Raw genomic sequence first — 18,126 nt, forward strand, 5'->3', positions numbered from 1 at the left:
ATAACCGACAGTCAACAAAAACGGCATTTGCCATGTCCCGCAGTTGACCGACAGTCCGCGAAAAACGGCAAATGCCGTGTCCCGCCGACAACGTGTTAAAATCATTTATAATGGAAATGTAACGTTTTGGTGAAGACCTCCACAATTGCAGTTGTATAGATTTTCGTGATAGATGGCAGTTTGACTATGTAGAGATGGGATTCTCAAGGATTCGAGTGTCTAAATAAAAATTCTAAATTAAAACAATCACCTTTCTGATGACTTGTTCTCTGAAGAGTGTTACTCAATGTGCTTTAGTTAGAAACACTTAGGTAATACAGGTTTTTCACTTCAAATTTGAAGTTATACAAACCAAATGGGACGACTTATAAATCCAATTTGGTTTGTAAAACGTCCAATTTGAAGAACCTGTAATGTATGTAATCTTCAAGACTATTGTATTAATGTGTATACATTACTATTCCACGTTACTGTACTTGTATTATATGTATGTATCGTCACTTTAAAAAATGTATATCGTTAAAGCGTCTAGCGTGAAATTCCCAGTAGCTTCTTATAATTCCCTTTTCTTCATTTGCGAGTTTGTGTGTTTAAACGAAAATATTAACGATATCTCTAATATATTTCACAGAGATTCATATAAAATTAACTTTGTAAATATTCTAGAAAATCAATTATAATATAAAATATTTAAATAAATAATCAAAAGTAATATTTTTTAATATAATTATATAATTATATTTAAGTACAATCACTAGTGGTAATAATATAATATATTAATTAATTGACTTTGGAGCGTGAATTGACTCGAATAACATTTTCTATGTTATTCGTTAAGGTATCCATTTTTGCAAATCAGGAAAATATAATGCATATTTAAATGAGGCAGCTGCTCATTATCTATTAATTCATTTTAATCGTTAATTATTTGTTATATATATATATATATATATATGTATATATATATATATATATATATATATATATATATATATATATATATATATATATATATATATATATATATATATATATATATATATATATATATATTGTAGTCATAAAAGAGAAAGTGACCAAGTTCATTTGTATAAAAACTAGATCAGAGTTCCCCAAACTTTTTTGTGTCGTAGAGCCCTTGCCATGTTTTTCCGTGTTGGGTAGACCCCCTACTTACCTGATATTGATTTCCTGTAAATTTCTAACTGTAGTGAAGTTTGGTGTTAAAAACTTAAAGTAAAAACACATGTTAATTTATACATTTATTAATTGAATTTAAATTATAACTACTGAAAATAAATTTTTTACTGACCACAAAGCGAATACCAACATCCTACAACTTACACAATTTTATGAACATATATAATATTTTTTTTACTTCATAGGTACTTTTTTAAATAATGTAAATGTCTTGATATTATAAGATAGTATGATGTAAGTAAATAGGTATTATCAGTGTATGTGTTGAGATCCACTATCGTCGACCCCCATTTTCATTTCATGGACCCCCAAATTTTTTTTCGCTGACGTAGACCCCTTGCAGGTTGTCATAAACCCCTAGGGGTCGATATAGACCACTTTGGGAATCACTGAACTAGATCATTGATTATCTGATATCTTACTAGCTTAATATTGCCCTGAAAAAAATCCCAAAGGATTTTAAACTTGGAGTATAATATATTGACTTGTTAAAAATGACTAACTGTATTGATGTTTATTTTGTTGCCAAGTAAAAGTGACTTAAAGGCCCTCCTGAACATTTTACGTTTTGTTAGTTGGTCGCTTTCCCCTGTACGACTATGATATATTATATTTATATATATATATATATATATATATATATATATATATATATATATATATATATATCTCTATATATATATATCTCTATATATATATATATATATATATATATATATATATATATATATATATATATTTATATAGTATACGATATGCGATATATGTACAGGTAGTTTATTTATCTCCGAAATCATCTTCAAACACTCATTAAAATTAATTTAATCTTAAGAAATAATTACTACATTAAAAAGGCATTTAACATTCCAAAAATATTATCTTTTTCGTGTATTAATCAAAATAATTTATAAAATATTATTATCTTTATAATATAATAAGGTTGTTCGTTTTGAATATTCATACTAACCGTTTTAGTGCCATAGGTTGTGCTGTCTACGATAAAAGTGCGATTGCGCTCTTTGGCACTAAACAATTAATTATACGAAGCGTTTTTTTTACAATTCTTATGATATCACTATAAACAGAAATATTAGAAAACCTTATTTAATTTTTTTACATACATGTCACCTGAAAGCATGATTTTAATTTTCAGATATCACTCACCTCACGTAACATCAATTTCACTATTTTGTGGGCTTTGTCCTACTCTACGAACCTGTTGAGTGATGTGTTATAATATAACTTCTTTTTCTAATATGTTTAAGGTACTACATTAATAATAGTTCTCACAGAAACCTATTGAGTTTTGTACAAGAATGAACATATTTTTATCCCACATTACCGACGAACTTTTTCAAGTGCCTCCTCGTATTAATTTTCTTGTGGTTTAATTCCATTGCACACCATACAGGGTTTTCACCGACCACATATATTTAAACTCGATCCGTTTTGATATGCACCCTTTTTTGTACTCATTAATTCAGAATAATGCAATGATATTTCTCTTAGCTATATCAAGTGTCCTTCTTAACCAGTTAAGTACTTTAAGGAAGTTTTTTTGTTCTCTTTTGTCGTGGATGTGCTCGTGAGGCCGGCCACACAAAAAGAGCAAGTAAACTCACTTAAGGGACCTAATTGGTTATGAAGATGGTATGGGACATATATTTAAGCTCGATCCGTTTTGATATGCACCCTTTTTTGTACTCATTAATTCAGGATAATGCAATGATATTTCTCTTAGCTATATCAAGTGTCCTTCTTAACTGGTTAGGTATTGTAGCAAGTTTATTCGTTCTCTTTTATCGTGGATGTGCTCGTGAGGCCGGCCACACAAAAAGAGCAAGTAAACTCACTTAAGGGACCTAATTGGTTAAGAAGATGGTATGGGAATGCAGTCACAACCAATCAGATCCAACTTTAGAGATTCCCTCAGGATTCTTCATCACCAGGACTTCTAAAATCGCCTTTAAGATGGAATTATTTGTCCTTTTCGCTGTCCAGGGAATTGGGAGCATACATCTCCCACACCACATCTCCAAGACATCGATTATTTGCCTTTCACAAGCTTTTAAAGACCATAATTCTCCTTCATATAGGAATACAGGAAAAATTCTTCTTGTTTTTCCATGTTCGCTCCCTCTTCATGACTCTTCATGTCACTCTTTCACGGGCCATCTTCTTGGCTTCCTCCCAAGTCAGTCCGGCATCTCGATAGAAAAAATTAGCGAAGAGAAATTCACAACACATTTATATTCTGAATTAAATAGTATTAAATATTCTACTTAATTAAATCAAGCACAATTTTATTAAAAAATTCTAAAATAAAATAGCAATAAAAAATTATTTTTAATCAAATAAACAATAAATCCATACACAAATAATTGATGTTGTAAAATGAAATAATACCACTTAACAGTACTAATAAGCAATACTTTTTTACAATCTTTCTTTATTGAATGTTCAACACTTTCTCAGAAAAATACCTGGTAACATATTTACAAATCCTATATCATTTGGCGCAGAGCGACGGTATTTACAATAGAACTTTATCATTTTAACTACATGAGGGTAGAATACAAGGAGTGAGACCGGCCTAATATTTTTTACATGCAGTTTTTTTTTTATTAGGTGAAATTTTAACGGGATTCGTGAAAACGGATACTAACGAAACTAACGTGAAGAATTTCGACTGTAACTATATGTTACTTTTGCTGTTAAAAATACACTTATTGCAATCCTATGAACTTATTGAGTAATATATTAAATCACGTCTTCATTATATATTAAATCACTTTGCATAGGGCACTGCATCAGATAAACGCAGTGTTTTTTTATCGTTAACACATGAAGGAAAGGTGATCAGCCCTCCGCTTCAGATACCAGTCCAGGGTGATATTGAATAAATATTACAGTGAAAAAATCACAAATATTTATTTGACCCCCCCCCCTGGGAATCGAACCCGGGACCTCCAGAACGGTAGCCTAGTGTGCTGACCATTACACTACAGAGGCGGACAAATTAAATCACTATGGGTTTTAAAGTAATTTCACAACTGCATATCGCAGTATAGTCAGAAACCAATGCTTATTACAAAATTTGAAAAAAGTGGTTAAAAAAAAATTTTTTCATCAAAATACATATATAGTTTCTTATGAAGATGTCCTCTGTTCATACAACAGATAGCAATGTAATCCCAAAGTTATTTTACCATATGTATTTTTTTTTTAAATTTAACTTGTACCACAAGAAACATTCGGTAAGCCCTTTTTTAATATAAATTGTTTATAAATATGCAATATTAATGAGATAAGGTATGTAAAAATATTCGAATGAACCTAGAATAAGAACTAGATTGTATTATATTATGTAATATCTTCTTTCTTGTGGTGGGGACTTGTTGAAGGTTAATACTTAATTGAGTATGTTAATAACGTAGTTTCAAAAACGCATGCAATCTACGAAACCAAAGCAATGTAGAAATATTTTTGATTGATTCTATGTCCATAGACAAATGCTCTCAGCAACGCAGATGCTCCTTTTTATTTCTATCTTTTTGTAGTGTCTATGGTTTCCTGTCAGCGTATCAATGTAGCGGAAATCAGTCTCTCTCTCTCTCTCTCTCTCTCTTGTCTATATATCTCATGCTGTCGCGTGATTTCATTATTTTTGTTTACATTTCATCATGGCGTCTCTCAAGGTGAAGAAAAGATGTCGCCAGGTTGGCAATTCTCACTATATCTATGATCGCTAGGTTGCAATTCTGAAAATGCTGGCTGGTTAGCCGTATGCATTCGTGTATATACCAGACATTAAATGTGCAACAAATTGCCAAGGCATGTGCAAATATATTTCTTTTCGAACCCATATCCGCACCCATTGGGTGCATAGGGCACTGCATCATATAAACACAGTGTTATCTTGATCGTTAACACATGAAGGAAATGTGATTAGCCCTCCGCTTCAGCCAGTCCAGGGTAATATTGAATTAATATTAGAGTAAAAGAATCACTTATATTTATTTGATACCCCTGGGAATCGAACCCGGAACCTCCAGAATGGTAGCTAAACGTAACATGCTGACCATTACACTACGGAGGTGCAAATATATAGCTACTAGTATTATGGGTCGACAGTTGGAAGGATGACATACTACCAATTGCCACTGTGCACTCACATAAAAACCGTATATAAATGAAGTAAACTTTCTGTAACAACGCCAGGTTTGCAATTCTCAATATGTCCATGGTCACTAGGTTGCAATTCTGAAAATATTGGCTAGTCAGCTATATGTATCTGTAAAATCACTCGAGTGCTTGTGCCGGTCATTAGAGAATTTAATTTGTTTATAATTTTATTAAATTTAATATATACTTTATGAATGAATGGACGAATTTTCCTCCAACCCAACCATACTACTCTGTTAGAACTATCAAAATAAGAAAAATCAAATCTAGGAGAATTGTACTGTAAATTTAACTTTCGAATCGTTTCAATTTTGATATATTGTTTCATGAATTGATTCGGCAGTCACTTTGCGGTAATATCTATCCATTTAAAACTAATTTTTTTTAAATGAAGCGGAATGCATCAAAACATGTGTCGCAATAGATTTTAAGAAATAGCAGTATTTACCGATTAGAATTTAAATAAAAAATTGATATATTGCTTTGGGTTTCGTAAGATTTGAGCGTTAAATATAATACTTTGTATGAAGACTGCAGTTTTCAATACATCTGTGATATTTTAGGAAGCAGTCATTATTGTAAAAAACTAAAATATTGTAAATAAATCACTCTAATAATTACTGAAAATTCTAAATGTTAAAAATTAAACTGTTGATGTTCTATTTCTACGCTTGTTCAATTGTGTTTCTACATCGATCATGTTCTAAAAAAATATTTATAATAACTAACGCGTGACAATTTCGTATTTTATATATGGTAGTCGTATTCAACTATATTTTAATATCTTCCAAAACAATTCGTTATATCGACGTGCCCTACGTAAAGTGTTCTAACTACATTTTAGTCAATTTTGAGATAATCGGTGTGTGTTATCAACTGACAGTTATCTACAAAATAATAATAATAATAATTAATAAAACCCTTATCCTCACCCCAATGGTGCATAGGGCACTGCATCATATAAACGCAGTGTTATCTTGATCGTTCACACATGAAGGAAAGGTGATCAGCCCTCTGCTTCAGTTACCAGTCCAGGGTAATATTGAATAAATATTACAGTGAAAAAATCACTCATATTTATTTTACCCCCCCTGGGAATCGAACCCGGGTCCTCCAGAATGGTAGCCGAGCGTGCTGACCATTACACTACGGAGGCGGACAAATATAAGCAAACAAAAAATATATATTAAATAAATTACGCCTAGTTTTCAAGCGTATAAGACGCTATAAACATCGAATTTTCTACATTAACTCCTAAAACGGTAACTTAATTTTGACAGCATAAAGTTTCAATACATTATTTTATCGTGTTTTTGAATGTATAATACTAGTTTAGAATTTCAGATAAAACCATTAATTAATAAAATAAATATGTTGAAAAAATCTTCTAAGCTCTCTCCTGTTAAGTAACAGATTTGCAGATAGAGTACTTTATGTAGGAGCCGTCGATATGTACCTATACAATATATTTTTTTTAATGTTTGGGAACCAGTGATATATGATATCACCGGCTCTCAAACTTTTTTGGTCTAACGCCTCCCTGTCAAATTTCTCTTCGACGGGAGTAAGGAAATTGACAGAATCAAAAAAATATATAATGGTTTCTAAAAATTAATATACCTCCTAGAAGACTTCTCTAGTGCATACTGGGATGTGGAAAACCTATTATGCATAGTAGATAAATGTTAACTAACTAACTAACCAACCATCGCTAGAAGGTAAGGCAGAGAGAATAGAACGCCACACCACTCTGTCTCTGCAAACATTCCTTGTCTCTTCCATATTCATGCATCTCCTCGTACATACACGGTGTCTTTGCAATTTCGCGTAGTAAAAAGGTCCAATCGATATTATTACTCTTCTAGACTTTAAATATTATAGAGTTGAATATTTAATAAACATATTAAATAATAGAATATCATAGAGTTTCATAAATCTTTATTTCAAATACCCATCCTTTTTTACTCGCACGACATCCGACCGCAAACAGTTTTGAAATTTTAATTTGCAATTTTGAACGAGTAAAAAGGTAGCAAGCTCAACAGCACGCAGCAAACAGAGAGCGTGAAAATACTTAAACCCTTTGTCTTGTTGGTACATTGCTCACAGCTTAGGGCTCCACATGACGTTTGTGGGACAACATTATTTTTAACGGAATTGAATAATAAAACGATTCGGAACGTCGATGTTAAAACTAAATGTTGAAGGTAGATTCGTTTAGAGATTCGCAAGGTAAAGTGTATCCGGAACCAATAAGGCCAAATAAATTAAAATAAAAACCAAAATTGTAGAAAAATAAATTAAAATTAAACTTTTTAGTCTAATGCTCATTAATATAGATTGACTCTACTCTTCCCTAAATTCATTAAGGTTTCTTTATTTCAATATGATATAAAAATTAAACACTTTTTGTGCCACTTTTAAGTTTATTAATGTAAACACTACTAGTTTTGAGAACTCCATAGTTCTCAAAACTAGTCGTGTTGGCATTAATAAACTCAAAAATGATCCAACACAAGCGTTTTTATTTCGTGATAAAATTCACAATTACTGTATTTGAGCAGTACACTGATTCTTCTTTATACTCTCATCCATGCCCAATGGTGCATAGGACACTAATTTATAATCATATTTTTTTTTTCTTTTACACATGCTTTTTATTTTACGTTTATTTACTACACCCGTTAAATGTTTTATATTTTATATTTTACCCTGTGTTTTGTTTGTCTTGTTAACCTTAATCCCATGTTCCAAATTGAGAAATGGAAATAACTCATCGGGAATATTATAAATATGACATATATGTAATATCGCTCACTCCTTTCAGCAACGTCATATATCAAAAATTGACAATTTTCAGTTGTGCATGTTTTCGGAATGCCCATTAAAAGTACTTTATCCCAGCAAAAGCGGCATATATTTAATATTTACCCACTACAGGGCATAAAGTGTTGTTTTCGCATTTTGAAGAAAAGGTATTGTTTCATTATTTTTTTTAAATATACTAAATATTTTTCAAATGGAGAAAAAACCTACAGGTTTTTCCTAAAAAGATCTGTTGCACAGTAATAAGTTCTAATACTGGCTTGATATTTTTTTTATACATTTCATTATATTCTTAAACTTTAAAACGATCTGAAAAATCGAGTTTTTTGATATATGACGTTGTTGAAAGGAGTGAGCGATATGTAATATGTTTTGAAATAAATAAATAAAACATTTGAAAATCACAAAAGCAAATTGTTATGCGCGCCCTATGCACTATTGGGTAGGAATAAGATTCAAAATATAAATTTATCAAATCAAAAAAATTTTACTAATTTTCAACTAAAAGTACAATATCCATCTTCAAAGAATATAGGTACATTATGATATAACAGATTATATACAAAATAACTGATTAAAATTTAACAATTAATTCAAACGAACAATGAGCTATTGCTATATATGAAATATTTTAAAACTAATCGGACATATTAAAATAAGTGACGCGTTTTTTTACTATAATTTATGCTAAAATCCGTGATATAACGTAAGCCTTACATACAATTCTGTAAAAAACTATTATACTCTTCTCTTATAAACTATCGTAAAAACCTTATAGCCATGTAAGTTTAAATTAATATTACAGGTATTTCACTTCAAATTAGAGGTTTTACAAACCAAATTGGACATCAAATCAAAACAAATCATATTTTATTTATTGTTTCGGCATTAACTTTGTGGTAAGACGTGTTACAATGATTAAAGAAAACACTTGTTTTATACCACTTGAGTTTTATTAAAGACTACATGTTTCAGAAGCTAAACTTCCATCATTCAGGTCTGTATAATAACTAATAACCTGAATGATGGAAGTTTAACTTCTGAAACATGTAGTCTTTAATAAAACTTAAGTGATTTTAAAAAATACAGTGAGATCTTCCACTGTATTTTTTAAAATTCAAACGTTTTATAGAACGCAATATAACGTCCATTTTGTTTTGTAAAATGTCCATTATGATTTGTTTTAATGATTAAAGAAAACAATTATTTTATACCACTTGAGTTTTATTAAAGACTACATGTTTCAGAAGTTAAACTTCCATCATTCAGGTCTGTATAATAACTGACTTGAATGATGGAAGTTTAACTTCTGAAACATGTAGTCTTTAATGAAACTCAAGTGGTATAAAACAAGTATTTTCTTTAATCGTTAAAACAAATCATGATGGACATTTTACAAAACAAAATGGACGTTATATTGTGTTCTATAAAACATTTGAATTTTAAAAAGTACAGTGAAGATCTCATAATGTGCACCTCTCATAACAAGTAATTCGCAAAACGAGCAAAAAAAAATGTGCAAAAGGTTGCTGGACATTTCGCATTTTACAGAGAAAAGACAAGTCCCCTTCACATGATATTAACTAGTGAGCCGGGACTTCCGCCCCAGTCAAAACAATTTTTTTTTCGTAATATTGGATAAATATTAGAGTGAAAAAATCACTCATATTTATTCAACCCCCCCCCTGGGAATCGAACCCGGGGCCTCCAGTATGGTAGCCAAGCGTGACCATTACACTACGGAAGCAGACCGTTTATATAGTACTAATATGAATATTTTTTTAAATTCAAACATTTTTTATAAAATAATATATAATGTCCAGTTTCTTTTGTAAAATGTCCTATTTGATTTTTTAAACGTCAAATTTGAAGTGAAAAACCTGTATCTAAAACGTTTAATATGTAAAAGAAAAAAAAGGTTAAAATATATCAGATACATTTTCATTTAAAGATATTGTACGGGTATTATCAATGTTGTGTTTTAAATTATTTCATCTTTAAAATAAGTTGAATCTTCATTCGACTTTCTCAAACCAAAGTTCTTCATAAGCGTATGTAATTTTATTTTATTTGCATTACATATACATAATTTTTTTGTGATAAAAAGTCTTGCAAAATTTGCAATAAAAGAGTACCAATAGAAAATTTATAATGATATAAGTGTTTTGATTTTAAGTATTTTAAATAATTTCCTTAATTTTGTAACCTATTTCTACAACTGCAAAGCAGATATTTTGTAAACTTTATAAAATAAAACTTGTTTTATTTTTATTTTATAAAGTTTATGAAATGTGCTCAGTTTTGTTGTTGTATAATATCCACGAATACCGAGAGACCATCGTATTAGATTTTAAGCAAAATATTACTTTAAAGCAATATTTTTCACTTTTTTTTAATATACATGTATTTCTATAAACTTTACTATGTACAAAGTCTCTTTCTTGGCATAATTTTTTCTGCCTTGGTGTTGCAATTACTATGTTTAATTTAAAATGTGATATAATTATGTACATTTAATACGATATAAAGCAATGATTTAATTTTATCTATATTAATAAAAGATACCTCTGATGTGATCTATGTTTGCCCGTTGAATATAATACAAAGAAATTCACCTAACCGATAGGATGGACAAAAAATATCGAATCCTTTTGATTCCGGATCGTTGATCAACTGATTTTGAAAAATCTATCGTTCAATTGATCTGGTCTTACTGAACAGATCACTAGTTTTGCAGATCTCAGATCTTGACCACTTAAAATACCATTACAGTAAACCTTCATATAACGTTGAGATAAGTACTGCATTATCGGAGGGAATGTTATACGGGTTTAATGTTTTCAAATTGTATTTTAATTTGATAATTACTTATTTCAATTATTTCCGCTGGTTAAAATATAAAAATACAATTTAAAATATTAACCCCCTGTACGAAAATCAAACTTTACACGTTTAAACTTTATGAACTTTTCGCCTCCGTAATGGTCAGCATGCTTGGCTATTGTACTGGAGGTCTCGGGTTTGATTCCCAGGGAGGGTCAAATAAATATAAAAGAATTTCAATATTACCCCGGACTGGTACCTGAAGCGGAGGGCTGATCACCTTTCCTTCATGTGTTAATGATCGAGATAACACTGCGTCTATATGATGCAGTGCCCTATGCACCATCGGGTGCGGATGAGGTATGAATGAATGAATACTGTTCCCTTCTATAATGCGATACCTATCTCAATATTATAGGGGTTTACTGTACATCTACATCATTCAACAGTAAACATATTCACACACACACTCATACACACGAGAGGTTAAAAATGTGCATGTACCTTAAGTGCATTCTTGTATTATATATGTTGTAAGTCACTTTAGTTATTAATATTTGGTTAAATTACTCAGAATGTGTACAATACTGAAACTGCGTTGCAAACTAAGGAATTGAAAAAGTAATCAGTGTTGACACATGAACTTAGACGCTTCACGTGCCAAAAAGTGTGCTTGTTTGAGTAGATGTCTTGTGTTCCTACTTTACGGGGTGATCGAGAGACAATTCAAATGTGTTTGTAATATTACATCTCAACACTTATTGTACAAAGCTCATTGATTCAAACAATTCTTTCTATATTACTCAAATTGAATTAAAACATTCAAGGCCTGCGCGCAATCAATATAAAATTATCAACACACTTCGGACGGGTGGTTTTTACGCCTGTGGAGTGCTGGCGACGGTAATTGTGTACATACAGTTCAGACCAAGAGATTGGTACATAATATTCATATTAAAACATTAAATAATTCATTTATTGTAACTGCAGACAGTTGGTAGAATCCCATATTGAATATTATCCATATTGAATTATTAAATAATTCCTTCTTTTCTGACTTTGAAATGAGGCCAGTGCAGGAGGTATAATAGAAATACTTAGTAGAAATACCTTTCCCGTCCTTAGTGCGTTAATAAAAAAATATATATATAAAAATATAAGTATACAGTATACAGCTGCTCTGAGCCCTTGTAAGGTACCATGTCAATAATCAATAATATTAATTACAACAAAAAACCTCTTTTGATCATACTCAAATCAAGAATTGCGCACGAAATTTCTCCAACATATCTTTTTTGTACAATTTAGCAATAATCTTCTTATCAAATGTTAGTTTTTTCGGCTTTTAGAATGTTGCAACTCATTCAAGCCAACCAAATGCCAGGTCGTAAGCCCTGGGATGCTCAGAATTCCGTCTTCTTTCATATAAACGAAAGATGTTTCATTTCAGGTTGAGACACCTATAACATTGATAATAGCTAACCAACTTTAAACGAACATGAAGAGACCGACCATTTCATGACTTACTTTCTACTTCTCCTTCTCTGGTTTCAATCCTGGGATTGGTTTGTAACAATTTCTTCTATTCTTCTCTTCCACTCTTTCCTGTCTTGTGCGACTTTTTTGAAATGTGCATATGATGAGCAGCGCACGTCCACCGACAGGTCCTCCAGGTACTCTCGGCGTGGGCGTCCCCTGGAGTTTGTCCCCTCGGTCATACCCTCCATGATGGCATGCAAGAGACCTTCTTGACGTGTTACATGGCCGATCCATCTTGCACGCCTTTCGGACAAGGTCCTGAGCAGGTACCTTCCTCCTTCCATTCCTTGAAGAACTTCCTCATTCGTGATGTGGTCTTTCTACTTGCTTATCCTTATTTGCTCCCTGTGTGGATCATATGGAGTCCACAAACTACCTCCAGGCTCTTCTGTCGGCTGCCAGCTCCCTTGCATCCTCCCAAGTCAGGTCTAAGAACTGCCGACGGATTGTCAGCAGTGGACGTCCGCAGTGAGCCATGGGATCCTGATGCCTTGTAGAAAAGACAAGCTTGATGGCAGATGGAAAGCGTGCAATGTATATGACCTAGCTAAATAAATTGCCTTTTCTTGACAACAATTGTGACCATGGGTTGCTGCATTATACTCCATATTTCTTCATTCATCACAATGTCAAAACACAGCACAAAATTGTTTGTAAACATCTATTCTCTAAGCTGAGTATACAGCTGCTCTGGGCCCTTGTAAGGTGCCATGTCTCACAGCCGTATAAGAGAGTAATAGCAATGCAGGCATTATATAGGTGGCATTTGGTTCTCACTGACTTTTAACAGTTATGACTATGAGTTGCTGCATCCTATGCCATATTTCGTTCCTCACATCCATTTATAGGAAAACATTCAAAATCAATGACAAAAATTGTAAAACTTGATCACCCCATATATTTGCTTATTTTGTGTATTTTCAAAGCAATCGCAGTACAATCTAGAATTATCACAACTTGTTAAATTTTCCTAAGTATGTAAAATTATTTTGTGTGTAAAAACCTATCCTCGATGTAAATTTTCATACGTCATCTAATGACATTCCTACTTGTGAATAATAACATTTAAGAAAAATATACGATAAATTATGTTCCTTCTAATGTATTGGTTAGTAAAAATGTACAATATCTATCTTTATAAATGTTTTTTTTAGTATTAATTGTACTGTAAAATAAGTTGTGAAAATTATTTATTGAAGAATTCCTTGATGACATTATTATACGAATTAATTGTTTATTAAATATGTACATATTATGCATAGCTCGCGATAAATGAATGCTGTATGTAACAGATTTTTTTTAAATAAGATATTAGCCGAAACCATATAGTAACGTAACCTCATTACCGGATGGCCATCTACTTTTTAACCTTTATCAGCACCTAATGTTTATTTTGCATAGGACACTGCATCGTATTGATGCAGTATTATCTTCATCGTTAATTGCATGAATACAAGGTGATCAATCCTGCGCTTGAGTTGCCAGTCCAGGGTAATATTAAATTAATATTACAGTGGAATATCACTTGTATTTTTTTGTTACCCCCTTGGCATTGAAACCAGAGCCTTCAGTATGGTAGCTAAACGCGGTAACCATTACACTACAAAGGCGGACAAATTATTAATTATTATTTATCTACATTTAAATGTTAACCTAATTCCGGATATTAACCTAATACTATATAATATCCATATTCTGTTAAAATCAAATAAATACCAGATTGAGATTTTAACCACATTTCGGATAGATCCAGATACTGGATTTTAACCAAATACGGGAAATTAAAATATTTATTACGTTTAATCCTAAGGCAAAATATACCTTAGACTGAGATTCAACGGTAAGAATGTGTAAATTTCTTGCATTGTACAAATTTTATATATACTGTATATGAATTTTTGGCATTTTTTTACAGTATGGAAAACAATTTATTACTTTCCCATGATCGATATGTAAAAAAAACATTCTTTTAAACAATAAGTAATTTAATATTTTGTCATACTTACTCAGAATTAACTTTTAAAAAACATTCCACTTAACTTTTGTTTTTTTTTTATTTTATTAATTTATTGTAATTATTTTATATTTTTAAAAATGAATTGTTAAGTTATGATTCCGAATCAGTCAAGTACCTTTTTTATATTGTAAGTCAACTTTTTGTTTTATATAAAACATTTTAATCATTTATGCAATACTTTCATGAAAAAAATTATACAATTTTTGGTTTATTCATTTTGAAACTAACTAACTAACTAACTAACCATCACGCTGCTTCACCGCAGGGGTAGGCAGAGAGAATCGAACGCCACACCACTCTGTCTTTGCAAACATTCTTTGCCTCTTATACATTCATGCATCTCCTCATACATACCCGACGATTATTACGACTCCTGACCCGGCCGCTTTCAAGTATTTGACATACCTGATTGTGCCAAGTTTTCCTCGGTCGTCCTCTGCTTCTTTTTCCAACTACATTCGCCTCATAAATTTGTTTAACCGTTCTTTCTTCACTCATACGCTTCACATGTCCAAACCATCTCAACACACCTTTCTTAATTTTATCGATAATGCTTATCTCAGCCTTACATTCTTTCCTTATTTCATCATTCGAACATCTATCAAACATCGTTTTGACACACATTCGTCTGAGGGATCGCATTTCGACTGCATTCAGTCTGCTTTCATCCTTTTTTTGCCAACTCCATGCTTCGCTTCCATACATAAGGGTTGGAACCAGAACTCCATTGTGTACTGCCAGTTTAGCTTCCGCTGATAGATTTTTATTTGCTAAAACTGATTTTAGTGCACCATTCACTCTGTTCCCAGCATTTCATATCCATACATATAGTGTATGAGCATTCCTTGTGTGAAAAATTCACCAATATGTCAAATTATGTTTTCTGTAAATATCATACACTTCCAATTTGCTTTAAAAACTAATTAATTTTCAACTGAACTTCATTTTACAATACAACTCAAAAACCCAACTGTGTATTCTTTTTTTAAATATTGTTTATTTCACTTAAACTAAAATGTATAAAAAACTGTAAATACATATTTTATATTCAAAATGTATACATCGTAATTTGGTTGTAATATGATATAGAAACGTTTGCAATGAAAAATGTGCTAACTCTGTTATACTTTATTGATATTTTTTACACTTTCACCTTTTAAAATTTGAATCAAGTATGAAACATTAGTAATTTCTTTCATTTATTGCTAAACGATATGTCCTTCAAACCTTCTATAACCTCAAACATGGGCATTGTTTAGAAAAACAAGTCTCTTGCCTCAAACTTAGTCAGTAAATCCTATTGGACTCCATTCTTGTATACTCTACTGTTGACCCCTTATTATTAATAAGAAAAATATGGTGGGTACAAAAATAAAATTCATTTACAACATTTTGAGTGTGTCCAAATACTTGTTCACAAAATCTGGATTATCTCCAATTACAGGAAAAATTAAGCCCCGTAAATGCCCAGACTTCCATATTCTTCTTCATCTTTGATGAGATGTCAAAAAATAAATAAAATTCATTATTTCTCATTGTATCTTCAATTTCGTTTAAAAATACAGTAAAACCTCGATATAAAGAACCTCTATTTAACGAACTTTGGATACAACGGACAAAAATCCGGTCGAATTAGAAACAAACAACAATAAAAAACATCCTTTTAATATTATTTTACACAATTCAATTCAAGTGTCGCCGCATGTAAATAATTTTGCGGCCATGATAATCACAAATACAATTTTGTTTGTGTTTTTTTTAAATTACCTAACGTCCAAGTGACTCTGAAATCTAGCTACGGCTTATGCAACGCCGCTTGTCATGACCCTACTCAGGCTTCAACTTTTTAAGTTTCATAGCCTATGCCTACTTGTGAGTGGATTTACTCTTTATGTTTCTTCTTCTTCTCCGTCTTATTCCTCATTGCTGAGGGTTGTGACCCTTGCAGAAGCAATGACTCTTCTCCAGTTATCCCTTGACTGCGCTGCACATAGCGCTCCAACCACTAAGGTGCCTACTGCTGCCTTAATTTGATCGGTCCATCGTGTGGGGGATCTTCCTCTCCCTCTCTTTCCCTCCAGGCTACCGATTACAACTAGTCGTTCCAGGCTATCCTCATTGCCACGCGCAAAGTGTCCAAAGAACTGGAGAATCCGTCGGGTACAGATATTGGCCAGAGTCAAGCCATGTTTAAAGTTACTATAATTTCATGTAATTCATGAGTGAAAATTCTAGGCAAAAACAAACTTATTTGTGTTTTGTATTGTTTATTTATATCTAAATACACTGTTCATATTTTTAAATAGAAATATGGATTTATTCATCAAATCTATTTTATATAAAGGACTTTAACGGACAATCCTTCCCACTAATTAATCCGTTACATCCATGGTTTTACTGTATATGTAATTAAATAAAATCAAAAGTAACAAAAACAATTCACCTACCCTATAGGAATGCCGCCCGCCTCCATAGTGTAATGGTCAGCATGCTCGGCTACCGTTCTGGAGGTCCCGGGTTCGATTCCCAAGGGGGGTAAAATAAATATTAGTGATTTTTTCACTGTCATATTTATTCAATATTACCCTGGACTGGTACCTGAAGCGGAGGGCTGATCACCTTTCCTTCATGTGTAAACGATCAAAATAACACTGCGTTTATATGACGCAGTGCCCTATGCACCATTGAGGCGCGGATAAGGGTTTTATTATTATTATTATAGGAATGCCACATACCTCTCTACGCACAGTACTGAGTAGTAAGTATAATCCATGCGAGGTATGTAGCAAATTCTAAATTACTGCTACGCATTGTCAAACAAATGTTTTTTTTATTGCACCGTATAAAAAGAGAGAAAAAAATGTTTCCTACTTGATTTTTAATATTTCAAAGATGTTATATGTATATGTTATATTTATCTTTACATAAGAGGTAAACTGTGTTGTGAGTCACAACTATAAATTTTCGATAATAATCACCCTTACATGACGACTTGACTATAATAATTCTCCAAAATATCCGCCATTTTTAATAAAAATTGCGCATCTAAAATGTGGCTGTAACATAGTCTACCTCTCAGATGTTTTAACGGCGTTTTTCTGAGTGATTATGCCATGTATAGTTCGCATTTCCTCCCTTTTGGAAAACCAACATCACACGACATCATAACCCAGAAAAAAGCAAGTCTCGTATTTTCAAATCACCTCGACTTTCAAAGTTCCTTTTTTAAAGTAGACGCTTCTTATCGAATAGTCATATATTGTACCTTACTTATAAATAGAGCAATTTTGTATTGTATTATGCTTAGATTATTTTCATCGATTGCTATATTAAATAAATATACTGTATGTATTAATTAAATTATTTTAGTTTGTTGAAATTCGTCGTGATAAATTAATTGTATTCTGATATAATCCGAAATAAAAATCAACTGATATATTTAAAAATGTCTTTATTAATTTTCTTACCATAGATTTATATTATCCACTGACACTTCGTGATGGAATTGCATTTTTAATTTATTATTAGATTAAAAC

General features: G+C 31.7%; 1 protein-coding gene across 1 annotated transcript in view; it reads left to right on the top strand.

The window, feature by feature from the left end:
- LOC148305065 (cathepsin B-like) overlaps window positions 1-18,126 on the top strand; it is a 282,331-nt gene that overhangs the window by 112,015 nt on the left and 152,190 nt on the right. The window lies entirely within an intron of this gene.

This window comes from Brachycentrus maculatus, unplaced genomic scaffold (genome assembly GCF_059751285.1).
Source record: "Brachycentrus maculatus isolate JH-2025_06_01 unplaced genomic scaffold, ASM5975128v1 h1tg000287l, whole genome shotgun sequence".
In the NCBI taxonomy this organism is placed as follows: Eukaryota; Metazoa; Arthropoda; class Insecta; order Trichoptera; family Brachycentridae; genus Brachycentrus; species Brachycentrus maculatus.